Source organism: Rousettus aegyptiacus, unplaced genomic scaffold (assembly GCF_014176215.1).
Source record: "Rousettus aegyptiacus isolate mRouAeg1 unplaced genomic scaffold, mRouAeg1.p scaffold_m13_p_15, whole genome shotgun sequence".
NCBI lineage: Eukaryota > Metazoa > Chordata > Mammalia > Chiroptera > Pteropodidae > Rousettus > Rousettus aegyptiacus.
This window is the reverse complement of record NW_023416290.1, coordinates 41,287,728-41,309,245: the sequence shown is the minus strand read 5'-3', so window position 1 is coordinate 41,309,245 and position 21,518 is coordinate 41,287,728. Positions and strand designations below refer to the sequence as shown.

Sequence of the window (21,518 nt, the reverse complement as noted above, 5' to 3'; positions counted from 1 at the left end):
CAAACATGCAGTTAAATCTAAGCAAAAGTTGCATAGATAAAATAACAAAAATAATTTCTAAAGTGTGAGGTTTAAAGAAACAAAAGACAGACTAAACTGCTGGACAAAAATAGTGGGAGAGGGTTGATAAGAGCTCCTATGTTCTAAGGTTTTTGCATTGTTTGCGAGAAGGGATAAGATATAGATTGATAAGCATGTTAAACATGAACCATTTATTATTAAATACTAAACAAATAAATAAAATCATGACCAAGTGAGATTTATTTCAGAAATACATCATTTGTTTTATATTAGATATTCAATTAATTAATAAAATACATTTAGTGATTAAAATTCTTAAATTATATAATCATATCAATCGAAGCAGAAAGTACATTTGGCAATATTTAATAATCATTCTTAACTTTTAAAATTGAACATGCTAGGATATATACTAAAAAAATCCTACGTAATTCTTTATGGAAATAGAATTTCCTCCCTTTTATAAATTCAAAACAAGATAAGTATGGCCATTATTGACACTTTTATTCAGCATTCTATTGGAGATCTTAGCCAGAAATATCAAAAGAAAGTGAAACTATATTATTCTCAGAGGTTATGTACACATTTTTGAAATAAACAATGTAAATTGCAATAATAAATTAACCAAGAAAAATAAAAATATGTGCCAAGTTTCTTCTAGATAACTGTAAAATGGAATGTAATATATTAAGGAAAACCTAAATGAATAAAGAGACATGCATGCCACTGAACAGAAACTTCACTAACAATGAAGTGTCAGATCAACACAAATTGATTGATAGACATAATTGAAAAACCATAAAAAATTTAACAAAATAATTTTAGATAATATTCTATAATTTATAAGGCAGAGCAGATGATTAAAATAGCCAAGACATTCTGGAAGAAGAAAAGAGTAGGGAGTTGTCAGAACATTAATCCTTATTTAAAGCTATATTAATTACACTATATACTGTTGACACAAAGGTAGGCAACTTGATCAGTGGAAAAGAATAGAAAAGTCATGTGCAAATAGAGAAGCATGCTATGACGCATCTGAAATTTTGTATCAGGGCGAATAATAAACATCCAATAAACATTCAAAAATAGCATTGGAACAATTGTTTGCTTTTATGATGTATTGGAGAGCAAATTTACATTAACTACTAAAGAAAAATATGTGAATAACTCATGACACATAAATTTTTCTTATAGATATATACCTTAGATAATTTCTTGTGAGTATGCATCATCATATATATACCAAGATATTAACATCCATGTAGTTTGTAATAGCTAAAGTTGAAATATTCAAAGTACTCATCAACATAAAAATAAATGATAGATATTTATGTAGATATTTCTGTTCTTAGGGACACATACCTAGATTTTTAATTCATATCCCCAAAATATGAAGTTATAAGATAGGTAGATGATGAATAGGTGATATATTGATAGAAAGAGAGATAATTAGATAAATGATAAATAGATAGATAGATAAATGATAGAAAAAATATAGATGGTATATATGTAATATATGTAGGCACACATACATGGACAAAGCAACGGATGGTAGTGCTTAATTTCAGTTGAAAAGGTAAGAGAGGTAATATTGGTAATATTGGTAATATTGGTAATATTCTTTGTCAGTTGTTGAGTGGTAAATTCACAGCATCCATTTTATAAAGATCTCCCATAGTTTGCTTATAGGTTACGTATATTTTTTTGTGTGATATGAAAATATATTAGTAAATAAAAAATTGCCAATAAATATAAAAACTAGGTTTTGTTTTGTTTTGTTTTTTACCATATCCTTTAGCTGTCCTTTATGAGATCTTAACAACTGTAAATCTGATCAAAAAAGGACTCAGGGGGACAATGTGTAGTAGTGGAGGAATCTAAAAATATGATTTCGTTTATGATGCATATTTGATATATTTTCATCCTTGTGACAGAACCACACACCTTAGAAGTTATGAAAGAGTTATGGAATCTGTCATAGAGCCAATGATCCCTACTTATTTTCTCTTTAAAACTAGGAGGAGACTTGTAATCATCCATTTGATTTCAAATTTAGTGTACAAAAACTGTCTAAAAGGCTGAAACTTGTTTCTCCCTTAGGAAAGTCTTTTCTCAATGTAAATAGCAGGAATCTGCATTTTTAACTAGCATCTCCAGAAACATGAATGAGGTAGACTTCTGATGGAAATGTGAGAATCAATTCCACAATAATGAGATTGGTATACTAACAGTGAAGAATAACTTGATTGTTTCATTTTGCCACAATCTCCATATCTCCTAACTTTGTCATCTGTGAGAAAACATCAGGCTGCAGTAAGCATGATTTTCAACATAAAGAGAGAGTAGTTTATTCACCACTATGAAAAAATTTCAAGAGTTCAAATGGATTTTTCATAGTTAAACTATTCTCAAGAAGGCCTCACCCAGTCTACAATAACACATATAGATTTTATGTATCTTCCTACATTTTAGTACTGAAAGAATTATGAAGCAGATATCATATATTTGTTAGAGCCAGAAATCGTACTGTTTGTTCTAATTGACATCTTCCAGCAATTGTACAATCTTAATTTAAGTAGAAAAAAGAAACATTGATTTTGGTTTGTGAGTAATGCTTTCAATGACAGCAATTGATCTTATTTTGTGTTTAAAATTGCACATTTGGTGTGACAGTTATTCAAGAGTTATGAATATGGAACACCACAATGTTTTTTAAGCACAATTATAGCATGATATTTGGTAAATATCAGTTTCAGAAGAAATTCTCAAAGTCCTTTAGCAAATGCTGTCATGACAGTCATGATGTCTGATGGTCTAACACAATTTAAAAATATTTCTAGAAATTCTTGGTACAATTTAGCTTTTGCTGTTGTTGTTCTGGTGGATATACGTATAACTCTCCACTCTTATTTTGCATGGCTCTTTATGCTGATGACTTTTGCCACAATCTCCATATGCCCTATGAGAATTAAATAAGAATTAAAGTAATAATCTAGACATTTTAAACTTGCTCTTTATATTACAACCTGAATAACTTGGAAAACATCCACTCCTAAGACTGTTTCTGATATAACTAATATCTGTCCATAAATATCAGAGATTCATTCTGAAATACTTCCCCTTCCAATTATAATGGAATCCACATTTATTTTTTTGTCCTAAAATATAGGAGAAACCACAGAAAATGCCATTACTCCTATTTCAATACTAATCAAAAAGTGCCAGCAAACCAATTGGAAAGAAATGATCACACACGTTATTTATCTTGGTAAGGCAAGCTTTTTTTTTTTTTTTTTTAAACAGAAAATGGCTTTTAAATCTTACCTACATTGAACAGCCTAGACATGACCCAGAATTGCAATCACTTCCAATGCAGAAAAGTAATTGGACAGGGTCAAGTTTAGAGCCATGTTTTTAAAATTTATGAGAATCTTTACTCCAGCCTTAAATATTGTTAGTGAATCAGATTCTGTCACAACTTAAATCTCAAGTGTCTCTGTAGAGAACCATTGGGCAAGATTTTATGGTTTTAATCTCTAGGGAATTTGGGGACTAGGACCAGATTCTTTATTAAAGTTTAAAGGAAACCGTCCTACAATTTATTTTATATATTGCAATGGAAATAAAAATCTAGTTGAAAATCCAATCTTGGTCTGTTTGGGAAAATCTGAAGAAAAAAAAAAGAAAAAACTTCAACTTATTAATATCCACCCATACGATGTTTAGTGTACACACAAACATACATGCACACACACAAACACAAATGTACACACAAACTCTAATAAATGCTTTGTTCCCATTTTGCCCATCAGAAGATTAATTCTATAGTAAAACACAGTCCCATTTTATTTAACTGCTGCCTAATTTTCCTTATATGTAATTAAATAATCTATTTTCTGGACTATACTGTTTTTATTGGTGACCTTGATTCTTTTCCTTTTAAACTAAAAAAAAAAAAACAAAAACAATCAAAGTATTATGCTTTCAGCTGTATAAAGCACACAATGGAATCAGTAAAAAGAAACCTTCAGCTTTCTTACTTAAGAATATATCTTTATGGCATAATGAAGAGAGATTTTAATTTATAAAATTTTAACAGCTAATTATGGCACATTTTCTCAGTGAGACGCTGTGTTATTTAAATATAAATATTGACAGAAGTAAAAGACAAAACTATTAAGATAAAACTATATAATACTTATATATGAATGTGAACAAAGTCCAGAAGACAATATGGAAAAGTAAGCAATTTTTAAGTGTTAATTATATCATATTTATTCACTTTTAATCTGGCTTTTTAAATTATAGAACTCAAATTCTAGAAACTTTCTGAATAATTAATCCAAGAAACTATCACTTTATGAATTCGAGCTCTAAAATTATGTATTTTCTTTAAATATTTTAAGTTACTCTGGAGCTTAATAAAACAATGGTTAATTGATCCAAGTACAGTTTAAATGAGGATGAGTAATATTTTTATTATAAAAATATAATTGGCTTTTTAGACATGGTCTACCACTATTTATGACAAGAAATAAGTTACAACAAAATGTTCGTGTTTTATTTATATGTTTTTCCCCCCTTTCTGAGAAATATCTTTTAATTCTCATTAGATAGATTATATGGTAACCATGAATTACTGATTCACTGGTAGAATTTGAGATTGAAGGGTACAGTCATTAAAAATAAAAAATAGCTAAAATAAATATCATGATAGTGTGAATTCAAGATTTTGGACATGATAAACAACAGGTTTATCAATAACTAAGCACATTATTTAAAGTTATCTTTAATTGACTACAAATCTGAATATATAATGATTTCAATAAAAATCAACAGAATTTAATTCTCCCCCAACTTAAAAAAAAATTTAGAAATCTATGTTTTAAAAAATTCTTAAGAAACTCAAGATTAAACTTCTTAGGTCCTCATTTACTGCTATTTATAATAAAAATTTGGAGCTGAAAGATATAAGTGCTAATTAAGAAAAAGGCTGTTAAATGACTGGATTACCCTTCCAAAATTCTTTGATCTATAAATTAGTTGTAGAAGTTTTCAAAAATATCTTGTACTAGTCTATTTTTCATATTGAGGGGGAAAAAATTCCCTTTGTATAATTTGGATAAGTAATGGTTAAGTTTTTACAAGGAAAATAAGAAAATTAAGGAATGCAATATTATTTTTTAAATGAAAAAAAGATAAGGAACTGCAATGAATACAAACACTATAGTTCTCCCATATTGTAGAGGCCCTAAAATATGAGCTGATGTTGCTAATAATAACTATTCAGCTTATTTGCAGGACAATTACACATATATTATAACTGAACTAAAGAATCATTTACATGGTGGACAAAACCTCCCAGTAAATGTAAAGGAACATGTATGTATTGGAAAAAAGAAGTTGCATTGCCTTAGAATTAAAGGTCAAATATATGCTGATGGAAGGAGATTTAACTTTGGGTGGTAGACACAAAATACAATATGCATATGACAAAGTATTGAATTGTACACGTAAAGCCTATATAATTTTATTAACTAATTTCACACTATTACATTTAATTAAAACTAACTAAATAAAATGAAACCAACAGATGATGTAGTCACTTATAAGTGTGAAAGTCTATGATTATTTCTATTTTTAAATAAATTTTTTAAATGAACAGAACCTTTTGGCCATGCATATTCCACATCCTTGCAGAATTGACACTAGAACTAAGCTATCTTATGGCACAATACATCATTGTTCTAGTGGAGAGATTCTCCCAGAGCTAGAGTCTTCGTATTACTTAGAATAACAGTAGTCCCTGTAACAAAGAAACTCCACCCAAATTCTGCTTTTTTAAACAAAATATAAAATTATTTTTCAAGTGTAGAAGTTCTAAGACGGTGTAAAACTTTACTCCAGGGAGCCAGATTCTTTCTATCCTATTCCTCAGCCATCTGCTGCGGTGTTGGCCACATGTGCACCTTAAAACTGCAGTGCAGGAGTTTCTATGCTCAGATCTGAAGGAAGGGAAAAGAAATCACAGAGAATTTTTTCTGTTCTCTTAGAGCCCTGGCACGTATAACCTGTATTCTTAATATATTTGAGAAAAACTTGTCATATATCCATTTTTAGCCACAAGAGATTTTAGGAAATATTCATGGCTGTAATTAAATTATAATAGAATAAAGAATACTGGATTATGATGGACAGCTAGCCTGTTTATCCGTCTATGACGAATACAGTCATAGTCCATTTAGGCTATTATATAACAAGAATATCATAGAGTGAGTGGCTTATAAACAACAGAAATCTATTTCTCACAATTCTGGAAGCTGGGAGGTCCCCAGCGCAAGGCACCAGCAGATTCAATGTCTGGTGAGGACCTGCTTTCTGATCCACAGACAGCCAGCTGTGTCTTCCCACTGTGTCCTTCCATGGCAGAAAAGGGGACCTAGCATTTGGGGTGTAAAAGAAAACACTATTATCATTCACAAGGTTTTCTGCTCTCATGACTTAATCAACTCCCAAAGGCTGCACCATGAAATACTACCACGCTGGGGATTTGTTAACATGAATTTTGGGGAAACACAAAGATTGAGCTTATAACAAATACTTAACCATTTCTGACTGAAAATCATGGTAATAGGTAAGTCTCAATACTTGTTCTGTATAGACTAAGAAAGAAAAATTAGTCCACTTTGATAGGAGAAAGCATTCCTGAGTTGAAGTTACAAAGTTTTCTACCTGGTAATTATCATTACTTGTTGAGTTTTGGAAAACTTAATTACAAAACTCTCCATGCAACTACTTGTTCAGCCTCCAATTGTAAAGACTAGCAAGCAGACAAGTACCAGAAGTCACCTGTGGCAATCAGCTAAAATTCCAAAAGCAAATGACTTATGTTAACAGAGAACAAGTGATTCGTTTTAGTATGCTAATTTAAAATTATTTAATACACCTTCTAAGAAGTTGGTTCACACAATTGCAAAAGTAAATGGAGAGAGCAAGGAAGGCAGAAGAGTGTAAATGGTTTTGCTAATTTGCATTAAGAAAAATTTTGAATCAGACTTTGTAACAATAATCATATTAACTATTCTATACTCAGTGACTATACTCACAGAATTAGTGTCATGCAGTTATAGGTATAGATTAAATGCAACATAATAGTCAATTCCAGAAAGGTTAAATTAGTATATTCAATGTACATACTACATTGAAGCACAAGAAATTGCTAATATTCAACTCTTTTTATTGAACCAAAATAACAATTTCAAATGGCTCAATGTAATAGCCCTTAATTAACAAATTGAAAAAGAAAATGGACTTTTTTATTAAATAAATCTAGAATAAGTGTTTAAATAATATCTCTTTAATATTATCTGATAAATTTATATTTATACGATTTTCCCTGATTCTAGCCTTACTGCTATAGGGCCATTTAATATCTAGACATAAGCATACGACATTTTATTCATTTTATTTTGCTTCGCAGATATGACATTTTTTACAAATTTAAGTTTGTGGCATGCTCCAAGGAGGCACATGGTTTTAGTGAAGAGAGCTGTAACAACAATCCAGAAGTGGGAATCTCTGTATTAATTTGGGCTGTGATGGATGGTTCCAAAGGCATTCTTAGGAGATTGGCAAGAGAGGTCATTTTGGTTGACACCTGGCTGCTGTATAGCACTCTGTCTATTGCGCATGTGCTTACCCAGAATTCAGTCTGTTATAATGAGATTCATGAATTTCCAGGCATAAATATAGTACTATAATGACAGTATACAGAGTATTAAATTGTGGGCAAATTAGGGTAGTACCATTTGTACAGGAGCTTGTGGCCAGATTAAACCAGCTAAGATTACGGCCCTCCTGTCCTTTGTCTCTGGGATGCAGGAGGAATTCTCTAACTACCAATAGAGTGTTCCTTGGGCAGCCTCTGGGCTGTACCCCTACTCCCTTGTCCCCCTGCCATTCATGTCTGACTAGCTACCCAACGGTTGTATAGTGCTGTCGTAATCACACTGGACCCACAGAACACTCTTGCGATTTGGGCAGTTACTACAGTCCCTATTTTGTAGCTAAAAAAAAAATAAAATAAAAATCTATCTTTTAAAAGTAAGGTTCTAGAATCATGTTTTCTAAGCCACCTTTCTTTACTCTGTGTAAAGTGCATGCTCCTCCTTCAGGCCTCCATAGTACCCAAGTATATCTCAATAATAGCACTTATTATGTGAACCTTAAATGCTTGCCCAGTTGGCTAAAAGCTCCTACACACCTCTTCCTAAAATGTGTCTCCAGCACCCAACACAATGCCTGGCACATAGGAGACAATAAATGTTTGCAAATGAAGAAATTAGTTACTAGTAACAAGGCAATACTACCCCCCACCCCAAAACACACACACACACACACACACACACACACACACACACACACACATTTGGGAGTATATACAAGTACAGTAGATTTTACTAAAATTGAGAAGTTGAGCTGGGATGACTTAGATAGGGATTTAATCACAAAAATGCAGAGAACGTCATTGAACAGGAGACACTACTCTTTTTAAGTATGTCGAGACTAAGCAAGTTCTTTCATTATCTACTGTCTCCTCTTATTATAATCACTTTCCCCATTTCTAATGGAAAATCAAATTTCCCTCTTTTTCTCATTCTTTCTCTTTCTCTCTCTATCTCTCCCCATCTCTTCTCTCCACCTCTTCTTTAGATATCCATACTCTTGGTTCTGACTTTCAACTCAAGGAATTGATGATTAAACTTTTCCAGACAATGATAGTTTACTCATTAATAGTTCCCTCACAGATAGTTTTGGTATCAGTGTTTGAGACAATATTCTTTTAAGTTTCTTCTTTATATAATTCTCACCAACCGCATAAGAGGAAAAGTGGAGAATCCCAATACACTAAATACACTCTGCTGTCAAAAGTAGAACTAGATTCTAAGACAAAAAGATGCAGATTGTCAATGACCGAAGCTAAGGAAATGCATAATATTAGCAAGTTGAAAAGGCACCATCCTGAGGGGGGGAAAAAAGAATGTAAACAAAGCTGTTTAAAATATCTTCTGAATTTAGAACTTTGACCCTTCAGCTGTTCATCTCTATTCTGATTGATTATCCCTCTTTTGAGATTCTTGAATGGAATTAATAACTCAACCATGCTACTTGCCTTAAGTCAAGCAGCTGTTAAGGGAGAGTCAATCCTAAAACAAGTTAGGGTATTCACTGCTCACTACATTACATACTATAACTTTAGTTATTTGTTGGAATTGAACGAGACTAAAAAATTCAGTTTATGCATATTAAGCATGGCACATGTAAAACCATGTTTCTATAACTTATTCAATTTCTTCCCTTTCACTCTTCACCTTACATGTCTTGCGGTATTTAGCCTTTCTCGAAATGTTTGAATTCAAGGGTTATGATTTTTTTGGTCTCCATAGAAACACTGACAATATATTTGAGCATTGACGATTTTCTTTGTTATCCATGTTAGCTCAGCAAAATGTACAGTCGTCTCAGAAAAATTGAAAGTACAGTGCTGAAGCAAGTATTTTAAAATGGAGTATTTTTTCCTTTTATCCACCTTAAATAGTTTTGCACTAATGCTGATTTTCAAGTTAAGAGCTGTGTTCTAGGAAATCACATCACTTGAGCCTCATATACTAAAAAGAAAATTTTTTTCTATTTCCTTATTTAGAACTGCAACCACTATGAAGTAAAGCATTTTACATAGTAAACACATTCAGTGTATAAACTCATTCCATCTATTTAATTGGCAAAAGAATACATTTTTAACAATTTTACAGAGCAACGATTCCAACCTCTTTGGGAGGTTTGGGTTTGAGGCCCAGTAGCGTGTGTTTTCCACACCTCAGCACACAACTTTCAAGGGCAGCTTCAGGTTGATTTGCATTTTTGTGAAAGCCGCTGTGGCGCTGAGGACAGCCATGCCCGAATCGGCGGTTGTTACCCTGCCACCTTTCTGGAACTTCTGGCTTTGATGAGCATCATCTGCCAACACATCTATAAACAGAAAAGCTGTAATCCTGAGATTTACTATTTATTTTGCACACCAGGCTGATAAAATCAAACCATGAAAGCAATGCAGGATTTTTCAGTGTTGGTTCCTCTACAAAAAAGTTCCAAAGCTTTTGAATTTTCTAATTTAACATTTATATATTATTCTTTCAAATAACTTAACTTATGCAATCTTATGATTAAAGGCAAAAGTTACTGAAACTAAATTTTTACCCTTTTTAGTAGAGAATGAGATGTAATATCCATTTAAGTCCATGGAATCTCTAGACAAAATGATTAAAAAGCAATTTTCATGTTTCTGGGACCTGAATAATTTTAAAAGAGTTTAAAAATTCAATCATGTCTTATTCCAGATCAAAGCTGTTTGGTACATCAAAACAAACAAATCAGAATTTATCATATTCTTGTTTTAAACTCTATGGCCAAAGTTCACAAGATACTTCAGATTTCCTTTGAAAAGTCAATTTTCTCAGCATTTATTTGAGGATGTCAAAAAAATTAGAAAAAAATATAGCTATAGAAAGCTAAAATGGACATAAATTCCAAAAGTTCATCTCTTTCTCTGCATAAGAAACACAACAAGAAAGCAGTGCTGTAGCTCAGCTTGTATGCCATTTTCGACATTTTTCAGCTTAAGGTCTTTTAACAAAACAAGCTAGAAAAATAAAATAGACCAGAGGAAGAAAATTTAAAGAAAATTTTTTCTTTAAAAAAAATGTGAAATTATACTCTAATTCAGTGTTAAAGGTAGAAAACTAACCTATTATACAGTGTAAATTTATAGATTTCTAAGTTTCAATTTCCCGTAGCTTTGACATTATATCAGTCCTGTATCTGGTTCTATATAATGTGCTATTTGAAAAAAGAAAACAAGATATGTTTCTCCAATCCCCAAACACAGTCGTAGTTGGGATAAAATTGAGGAGGTCAGTGATTCCAGTGCTCAAACTCCTAGACTTCACTGCAGAGGTTTTTATTTAAAATAATAACATAAAATGAAATGCACTATTTCACGTGGGCTGTGAGTAGAAAACAAACTTACACATTTGGGTTGATACTTGATGGTTATAGGGAAGCAAAATTTGCCACACCAAAATGTGCCTCTCAGGCATAGGGATTATTTTATTTCTAAGAAACTAAAGACTCAGGAAGGAACTTTGACCTTCCCACTAATTGCTTTAGAGAATTTAGAAAAGAGAACTATCGCCAGAGCTAACTATAAAAAATATACAAACTAGGTGTGGTAGACAGAAAGGAACTTAGTAAGGCTCATTTGATCTAAGTCTTCTCTGTGTCCCATTGTCTCTACATGGTGTCTCTCTGTGGTAAACATTGGTTTACCAAACACTTGCTTTTCCATATCCATGTGAATTGCCTTTCTCCCTTCTGAAATCCCAAACTACTACTCCCTTCTCCTTAGCTTGAATTGTCTGTCATTGGGCCTCATAGTCTTATGAGACTCCCATATGTATGTACGTAACTGAATTTGGTTATTTTATTCAATAATCTGTCTCATGTTACTTTAATTCTTAGAGTAGCCAAAAGAATCTAGAGGAGTAAAGGAAACTTTTTTCTCTTTGACAATGCAATCCATCCAGCTTCCATTGCACTAAGCAAAGACTGATAATTTTAAGGATGTACCTCTCTGTATATAAAAGAGAATCAATGATAAGAAATTTGTTTAAATATCATTTATTTCATATATAAAATTAAATAGAAAAATGTCTCATAATTTTACTACATTAAGACCAAGAATATGCAAAATATTAATAGTCAGTGCAGGAAAATAGCCTCAGTTACTAACTTATTCTCTAATTTATTCATTTCATTTATAGCTATGCTAGACAAAGTCAAAGAAGTAGATCTGAAATTCTCAAAATAGATATCAAAATTGTGTCATTAGCATTTAAAGGAAATCATGGCAATTAATAAAAATCCCAAAGAAAAAAGTGGAAATTGAGATGATTTTCAAGGACTTAACCCCAGGGAACATCAACCTTTACAGAATCTTCAGAGAAAGAGAAAACCATGTTAGGGTCTGAGAAAAACCAACAAAAAAATAGAACTTGAAAATTATTGTAAGAATTTAAAATATTCCATTTTAATAAAGTATAAGATGATTATGACCGGTGGGTACCTTGCCAAATCACTTTCAGTAGAGTAGTGGGCAAGGAAGCCAAATTTTAAAGGTTTTTAAAAGATAATAGGGACAGAAAATTTGAACACAATAAATGAAGAAATCTATTTTTAAAATCTTGGCCATAAATAGAAGCAGACAAATGAAATACTAATTAGAAAGAGGTTAACTTGATTGTTTTGAAATTTTTTTTTGTACTGGCAAAGCTTGAACATGCTGAGAGAAGTGCTTTTGGATTATAGGAAAATGGCTTACACATGAAATATTTGAAATGGTAAGATGGAATAGACGTATTATGGGAGTGGAATTTCTTTTGGAGAAGAAAAGGAAAAGATCTTTCACTGAGATAAAAAGATAGAGGCAAAACAGCACAGCTATGAGAGCAGTTGTGCAGATAATTTGAGTTGGGACAAACCATTGAGTTAGGATAAAGCCTCTAATGCCAAGTTCCCCAGTCATTAGAAGTTCTTCATGCCTTCTTCCTGTTGCTTCACACCCTCTCCATTTTCAGCATCTCATTGGCACTTTGTTGCACTTTACCTGCTATTTAGGTTCATATTCCTATGGTGACATTTACTCTTTATCACTCTAAAAATTTTTTCACAAGATCAGCAAGACAGTTATAAAACATTAACAAACTACATAGTAAACATTGTGAAATACTGTATTTCCCTAGCTGGGAGCCCATTATTTTGTGATAGTGAGCCATGCATGGTTCAGAAATTAGATCCTGTTTACTAAAATAGCTACCAAATCATTTCTGTTTTTCTTATCATTATGCCAAATTTATGAATTTCAAATTTAAGAATGCAAGACTGTCTGGGCCTCATTTTGTTTTCCTATCAAGGTTTGACTTGAGGAATTTTTCTTTTCTGTTTAAATCAGCTTAATCTAGAAATCAATGAGTGAGTTGAATAAGGACATGAAGCATATAATTATATATTGAATACATGTTCGTTATACTCTTCGCACAGTTGAATTAACCTTGTCAAGTATACAGAATCTTCAGCAATTTTCAGAACATCAGAATCCACCCTTTTGGGAAATAAAAACAAATTTTTAAAATGATTTCAAAGTCCCCCCCACTCCACCCCTGTAATATTCTTTCTTTTGCTTTTGATTACCTTCTTCCTTGCATTATCATTTTTCTACCTTATTTACTCAGTTATATATTCCATGCCATTTTCTTAGGAAGAAGCTCTTTTCATACCCTTTTCACTTTTATTCAGAAAAGAAAACAGTTTGAATTTATTACAAACAAAATTAATGATGAGCTCAGACATAAAAACAGAAGTAACACATGGCCAGAAATTCACTGGAACATTTCACATAGTACATATTTCTTAGGCCTTAAACTAAAGTATTTTTAGTTTTGTTTTATAAGAAAATTACTCACATTTCCCAGGCATGTTTTCATGTTACAGCACTATGTGGTACCACAGAGCTTGCCCATTTGCCTTCATAATATAGCCTTAAGATCTGTTAGACCTCTAGGTGTGATAAGCAGTACTAATTTCTATATATGGTTTAACTTTTTTTTTTTTTTTTGGTACATTAAGAGTATCACTCCATTGTATTCTGACTTGGATAGTTTTTAAAAAGAATGTGCTAAAAACTTCATCTTGTTTTCATCTGAACTTGTGTGTGTGTGTGTGTGTGTGTGTGTGTGTTGCCCTTGAGTGTCTTAAAAGTATGCTTATTATCATTTGCTTACAACAATTTAAATATGTGTGTCAGACATTAATTTGAGGGGGGGAATCATCCATTACACTAAAAATATTTGTTTTGCATTTTTGTCTCTCTCTTAACCATTATGATTCAATATGAATAATGTCAACTCATGTTGTCTCACAACACCTGGATAATTATTACTGTTTGGTTTTTGTTTTTCTACTTTTTTTCTCTTTATATTTTAATTTTGCTAATTTCTATTGACCTATCTTTAGATTTACTGATTCTTTCTTCAGCTATATTATGTCTACTGATAAGCTGTCAAAGATATTCCTCATCTCATTTGACATGTATTTCATTTTTAATATTTCACTTTGATTCCTTATTATATATTACGTACCTTTATCAAAATTCCCCATGTGTTCACATATGCTGTCTATCTTGACCACTAGAGACATTAATATATTAAGCATAATTATTTTAATTTCCCTGTCTATTAATTCCAGCATTTGAGTTATTTCAGTGCCTAGTCTGTTAATTTCTCTCTTAACAATATGTTGAGTTTTTCTCCCCTTGATTCCTGTGTATTTCATAAGTTTTGGCTGGAAGTTGGACATCTCATGTTTGATAGTTGTATTAACCAGAGTTCAGTTGAAGAAGCAGAACCAGTAAGGAGATATATAGAGAGATCAAGAGATTTATCATAGGAACTGGCTTATGTGACTATGAGATTTCATTAAGAATCCATAGGGTTAGCCATCAGATCAGGAACGGTAGGCTGAAACTCATGGGCATGGGCTAAAGCTGCTATCCACAGGCTGAGTTTATTCTTCTCTTAGCAAAGCCTCAACCCTATTTTTTAAGGACTTTCAACTGATTGAAGCAGACCTACCCACGTTATCTAAGATAACCTCCCTTATTTAATCTCAATTTATTAAGTACTTTAATCTCATTTTTAAAACATCTTCACAGCAACACTAAGATCAGTGCTTTATTGATTAACTGGGGACTACGGCCTAGTCAAATGGAAATATGAGAAAGACCATTATAACTTTAATAGGGAGACCTCTATTATAAGGGCACTGAGCCCATTCATGAAGGCTCCATCCTCATGACTTAATTACCCTCCAAATGTCCCACTTCCTAATAGCGTCACATTGGGAGATAGCTTTCAGAATACGATTTTTTTTTTTTTGGCAGGGAACACCAAAATTCAGTCTATGGCAACCTTCCTAGTTGAGTTATTCCCAAAGATTTTATTTCTTTTGGTGCTATTGTAAATGGAATTGTTTTCCTAATTTTATTTTCAATATACGTTCTCTACAAGATCATGCTGTCCTTGCATTTGACTCCCAACACAACAAAAAAAGCTGTCTAAAAAAAATTCCTTTTTCTAAATTTAATAGTCTTCTCATCAAGAGGTTTTTATGATACAAAGTACATTGTTACAGTCAGAAGGAAAACTTGAAGCTATTCCGTTGAGAATAAACCAAAGGGACCAAATACAGATGTCAAGAGAACATTTAAGAGGCTTTAGCAATAAATTAGGAGACAGAATCTGAGGCAGGAAAAGTGGATAGATTACAGATAGTTTTAAAAGTACATCTGATAATATTTGCTCATGGATCTGCTGTGGGTTATGAGAAGGAAGGAAGCATGAAGAGAACTCTGAGATTTTGTTGAGTCACATGAAATATGGAGTGCCCATTTATATAATAGTAAGATTGTGAAAGATATAAGTTAAATGAGGTCTCTCAAGAACTGAGTTTCAGCCTTTTTATTTTTTCAAATTCACAGTTTGATTTCAAAGTAGAGATGCTAAATGATCACTCCCATAAATCTGTGCTTCAAGAGAAATATTGTTTTAATTGTTATAAGAACTTACATTCAATTTTATACCAAATATATTTTCATTATAAAATCAATTTCTATAATGCAAATAAGATAATTAATCAATACTTTTTAGAAGCCATTTGATACAAATAGCACTAGATCTAACATTTTCCCAAGATAGCTTGATAATTAATAATCAGCTGACAATTTTTACTCTGCACCTAAATATTATACTCTGACTAAATGTGGGGGGAACAATATTTAAAATACACCTAGGTACATTCTGATTCTATTAGTGGACAAATTGTTATTGATAAAAAGCTACACCATCTTTTCAAACATTGTAGTGAAATGTACATGATATCAACAAAATTATTTAGTAATATTTCAGCTAATCAGAGAAGTCTATTGTTAACTTATGTGTGTTCTCTAACTATATTATTTGACTAGAATATCTTTTAAAAATATTTTTTTTAAAATTTCTTGTTTTATTTGTTATTCTCTAAGGATGAAATGTACCCAAGTATTTTCTATAGAAATGGCTAGAATATTTTAATTTGTGAAGGATCACGCCTTCACCTACCAAAACTGTGCCAAAGTAATTTTTACATTTAAAATGCTAAAATATGTATTCTTAATGTGTTACCTTGTTAAGACAATAAGTATAAATTTTGATAGAGGATCGTATAACTAAATGGAATAGTTAACTTTAGGGCTTATTCCAAAAGATTTTATGAGCAAAAGATACCAAATATGAGAAGAGTACAGTCAGAAATACAAATTATATGTTGCTAATAGATGTTTTAGTTTTCATCAATTATTTAATACACTTGAACACATTTTTGCCAACTTATATGTAAAACAGTGACTTGAGGGTTTCATATTTTATCCATTCATCTTATATCTATCAACTTTCAAGGGAAAAATATGCAACTATGAGCTAGATGTTCAATATCACTTTTTGCTGCCAAATTAAAATGTTTTCCCTGCTGGGAGCTAAATCTTAAAAAAGCATTATTAAACTAGCATAGAAATATATAAGCTCCTTACTTGTGCTAGTTCAGCAATATATATTAAAATTTTAGACCACCAATACTAATTTTAATGACATCTAGACAATTTTCATAGTAATAATAAAAATCTTGAAACTGAAATAAATTATAGTTATCACTGAGCAATCTCTAATAACAAGAAGACTAAGATAGACATATTGTAAATATTTAAAGATGTTTTATCATACTCTATAATATATGACCTGATGTTATTATCCATTCTGTGTCTTCTTTTTTTCCTTCCAACCATTGCTGGATTAAGTGTTCATAACACTAATTTTGTTGTAGTTTCCTTGTCTCTTCTGACTGTGTCTTTATATGGTAATGCATAAATTCTTCATTTTTACTCAACCAAATGTACCCAAATGTACCAAAAGTCAAAGTTTCAAATATAATCAAGATAAAATTATAATTTATATTAATATCACTTAGAGACACTTTACTCATATCCATGTTTCATTTTAGCACTATTGTTATTTTAGCACTCTTGTTCATTTTAGCATGTCCCTTAGGCTCATCTTTTAGTCGACCACTGAGCCAACTTTGACTTTGCTTCCCTGGCTTTGGCCCTTGGAACTGAAGTTCTTGATATTTGTATCTTATGGTTTCTTCCACTTAGCATTCAGGGAAATTTTGATTTTTGTCTTGTTTTATGGCATTATCTGTCAAACATGTTGGTATAAACTTGTTCTTGACCTGGTGAAAGATTATAGGTGTTGAAGAATGGACAACAATAACAGCAATGCCTTTAGAAATATGCATCATGGTAGCACACTGATAATTGCTGCATTAAATCTTTTCGTGTGGTAGCAGAAAGGATTCTCTGATCTTCTTAGAAATTTTGTAATCTAATCAATTTCTTTATTTTAATCTTTTTTTCTGCATAAATTGCTTGGGGTTGGAGTGAGGGATTATGTTGCCTGAAACTATAAAAAAAAAAAAAAAAAACTTATAGAGTGATTATCAATGGAGATACCAGGTTAGCACATACTTAAGAAACTAAGAATCTAGGAACTATCTTACCTGCCTGAGTTTTTTTTTAATTTAGTGATAATCTATTTAGCTTCTGATGATGGTTCACCAATAATCTATGGCATACTGTGAAAAAACAGTTAAGTTTTTAACTGAAATGAAGCAATTATTAAAAGTGGAGTTTTGATAAATAATGTACTTATTTTGATAGACCTCTGGGAAGGGCAGGAAAAATGTAAAGACTCAGGGTTAGATTGTTTCTAATTGCGCTAGAAATCTTAAAGCTATAAAATGTCAAACTGAGAGTTTGAAAATCTCAGCTAAATACTAGATAATAGAAAGCAGAGGTTTCTTTCTCTCTTTCTCTGATAACTACAGAATATAGGCTGCAAAAAGTCAGATGTAGATTTGGCCCTTTTCACTCAAGTATAACATACGTTGAATTTAGAGAATCACCAGGAAACTTATAAGAAATAGTGGGAACCTCAAAATTTGAGTAGATGTATTTCGTAGGATTCAGATAGCTCTGAATATAGCTAACCTCACAGAATCTCCTTTCTGGTGCGGCAGCCCCTTTTCTGTATTATGGAGCTTATCTTGCCTTAAACATCTTAGAATGATAGAATCTGAGGCAATTTGCTTCAAGAGGTGTCAGTTCCTACAGTTTCTTTTTTATGTCAAATTGCCCCCAGACCTAGGACTAGGAACATATCTCTCCATATCACGACATATAAGTTTTAAAATCAAATTTAGAAGAAAAAAATTATATACCAAAGGAATTATAGTATTTTGCTTATTATATTGGCAAATCTTTGGGATTTATATAATGAATTCTCAAGGTGCTATCTACCAGGTGGAATACAATTTAGATTGAAGTGAACGTATTGATATAATCACACTTATAGGTTATTCTGCATTCATTGTTTTAACTCATACAGCTGGGAATGTTTGTTTAGCTAGTTCAATGAAACCTTGAATCAATGGCATCTAAGTAAATAAAGTTGACAGACATTTATTAAAAAGAAGTTAAAGACTTAAGCAGGTTAACATGGAATATACTTACCATATATTAACTGAGAATAGGTCCTTGACAAAATTTTTGAGACCTACATTGGTGAAAGGTTTTCTAGTCTCTTTGAGAAGTGACATAGTGACTCTTTTTTCTGGGCGAGGATAATGGTGGGTGATGCTACCATGGGTGATTGTATCCCAAGTGACTGACATCAAAATAGTAGCATTTAATTTAGGCATGCTGGTAACCAAAATAGACACATTGCACTTAGCTACAAAAATAAGATTGATATAATACCATAATGGGCAAGAATACTAAACTAAAAATAAGAATTATTTGACCCAAGTGGGTATTCGACAATAGCAATTGATGATTATATTCCTATGACCAAAATTAAGGAGCAGTCAACTATGTTTCATTTTTATAAGACAAAAATAAACACTTTTGAGGCCTAATTTTGAACTGCTATAAAATAGAGTCATGTATAATCATCTAATTATCAGGACTAGGTAAGTTCATAGATTCAGAGGCCCTCAAGAAAAGACAGACTTGGTACTCCTGAGAAAAGTCTTGAGAAGTCTATATTAGATAAACCTTCCTCCGAGCTTTCCCTAAAGGGGGTTGCAACCATTTACCAGGGTAACTGTGCACAGTAGAAAAGAAAATACCTTGGTATTTTGGGGTCGATTGAATCATCCTCTGAATTAACGTACCAATCACAGCGATTACTATGTAGTTTCCTGGTCAGAGAAATCTAATAGGACTAGGTAATAAATGTAGTTTAGAAACAAATCTATCTTGCAATGGGTCCAGTGGATCTTAGAATTTATTTTGTATTTACCTCCTCGTTCCCATATATCTGGTTGCAGCAGACATACTCAGACATTGGCTGGACCTCATGCTGGCTCCTGATCCATAAACCCATTGCTGCTGTTGCAGAAAGCACAAAGTGGGAACCCCACTGTTGCTCTCTTGTCTTACCAAATTGTACATTAAAAGCAGTACTATATCCCTTGAAAAATTACATATCGGTGACATAATTAAAGACTTGAAGAATACAAGGATTAATCCTATTATATCTAACTTAAATTTGTTTGATTAGCTTATTGATACAAAAGATGGGTACTGATTAATAATATTTAATTATGTAACATAACAAATTAAAAATGTAGTCCTGTAGATAGTTTTATTACTTCAGTGAAACAATTAAAACCATGATGCCTGGTGTATAGCAATTAATCTAGCAAAACTTTTTTTTTTTTTTCAGAAGAAAACTGAAAAGTAGTTTGCTTTCATCTGACATGGTTAACAATACACATTACCATATTGTTTCAAAACTATATCTCTTCCCTAATTTTAATATAATTTAATTTAATCTTCAGGAACATTGATCATCTCATCTTTCCAGAGAATACTACTCTGATCCACTGGATTGCTCACATCACACTAGTAGAACCCAGTGACCAGGAACTACTAGGTATTAATTTAATGCCATAAGAAGATTCATGCATGTCAGAAAATCAGAAATAAACTCTATTGAAATTCGGTGGCCTTCACTCCAGCAAATGACTGATGATCAAAATGCATAGAGCATGCTAAAATATATTTTTTAAATTAAAAACAAGTTGCTATGTCTTGTACTTTTTAGCACCGAAAAGAAAGCATACTCATTAAAAGCTTTGACCATTCAAAGATTATCTAACGCTTTCAATTTTGAATGCATTCAGGAAAAAGAAAAAAAAAAGTCTATCAGCTGGTTAAGGATAAAATGCTTGTATGAGTCAGGTGATTTAATGTTTCCTAAAGCACTTTTTTGGTAGATTGCAATGCTGGTTGGTAACCATGAAAAGCTTCAATTGTAAAATAACATCAAATGACCGTAAGATTTTAGAACAAAGCTATGTCCTCTTCATCACATAACTATTCTGCTTCTGTGAAACTTTGCTCACTCTTGAACCACGGTACAGGCTAAATGCTTCCACCCTGGAAACCTAAGCATCCCCATAACCTGAGCTTGCCATTAAATTGGGTGATATCTGAACTATCTAGCCATGTATTCAGACATCAACAGTACTTCATTCACAAGTAGTTAGTTCACACTTCCAACGTGTCTACTCTGCTTCGACACACAGTTACAACCTCCATGTGAGTTCTTTATATCCAATCAACTGAGAAGGAGAAAAATAACTTTGTCTGGTTTACAAAAGGCGTTTCACCAACCAGTAGGGAACTGTGACAGCTTTGGAGTCCCACTAATTTACTCTGAGTGTAGAGAAGGGAAATCTTCAAAGTTTGCAGAATTTTAAGCTTTCCCTTTAAATGACCAATTTTCATGGGAAGGGAAATGACCAGAGGGGTGTATGTGTGTGTGTGTTTGTGTGTGTGTTCATGTATGCATGTAACAGTTTATATGGATGTTTGGATATTTATAAGAAAGAAGATAAGACTGGCGATCAAAATGTCTAATGAATAACTACGTGGTTTGATCTGTTGGAATGAACCTAGAATGCTCACCTCTCAGTTCCCTCTACACGAAATGCTCTTAACAAGATTAAAATGATTTATCTGCTCTCCAGCTAGCTTCCATCCATAGTCATCCAATGCTTGCTTACTGGACTCTTAATCAAAGTGAATATGAAGGCAAGAACTGAGACTTTTTTATGGGTTCAACAATGCCAGTTTTCTCATTGTAATGGTGATTGTTCAGATGTACAACAAAGCAGTTTTTGGCTTTCTGGAAAAATAGCTAAATAAGATTTTCTAGGCCCATTTCATT

General features: G+C 32.2%; 1 long non-coding RNA gene across 2 annotated transcripts in view; it reads right to left on the bottom strand.

Annotated features, from left to right (window-relative positions):
- The window catches only part of LOC107507141, a 105,092-nt gene that overhangs the window by 11,305 nt on the left and 72,269 nt on the right, over window positions 1-21,518 (bottom strand). The window contains exon 4 of one of the 2 annotated variants that reach the window (XR_001596101.2): window positions 19,584-19,669. This is a non-coding gene — a long non-coding RNA (uncharacterized LOC107507141). Of the gene's footprint in view, window positions 1-19,583; window positions 19,673-21,518 lie in introns of both variants that reach the window. The other variant, XR_001596099.2, reaches the window with a different exon arrangement.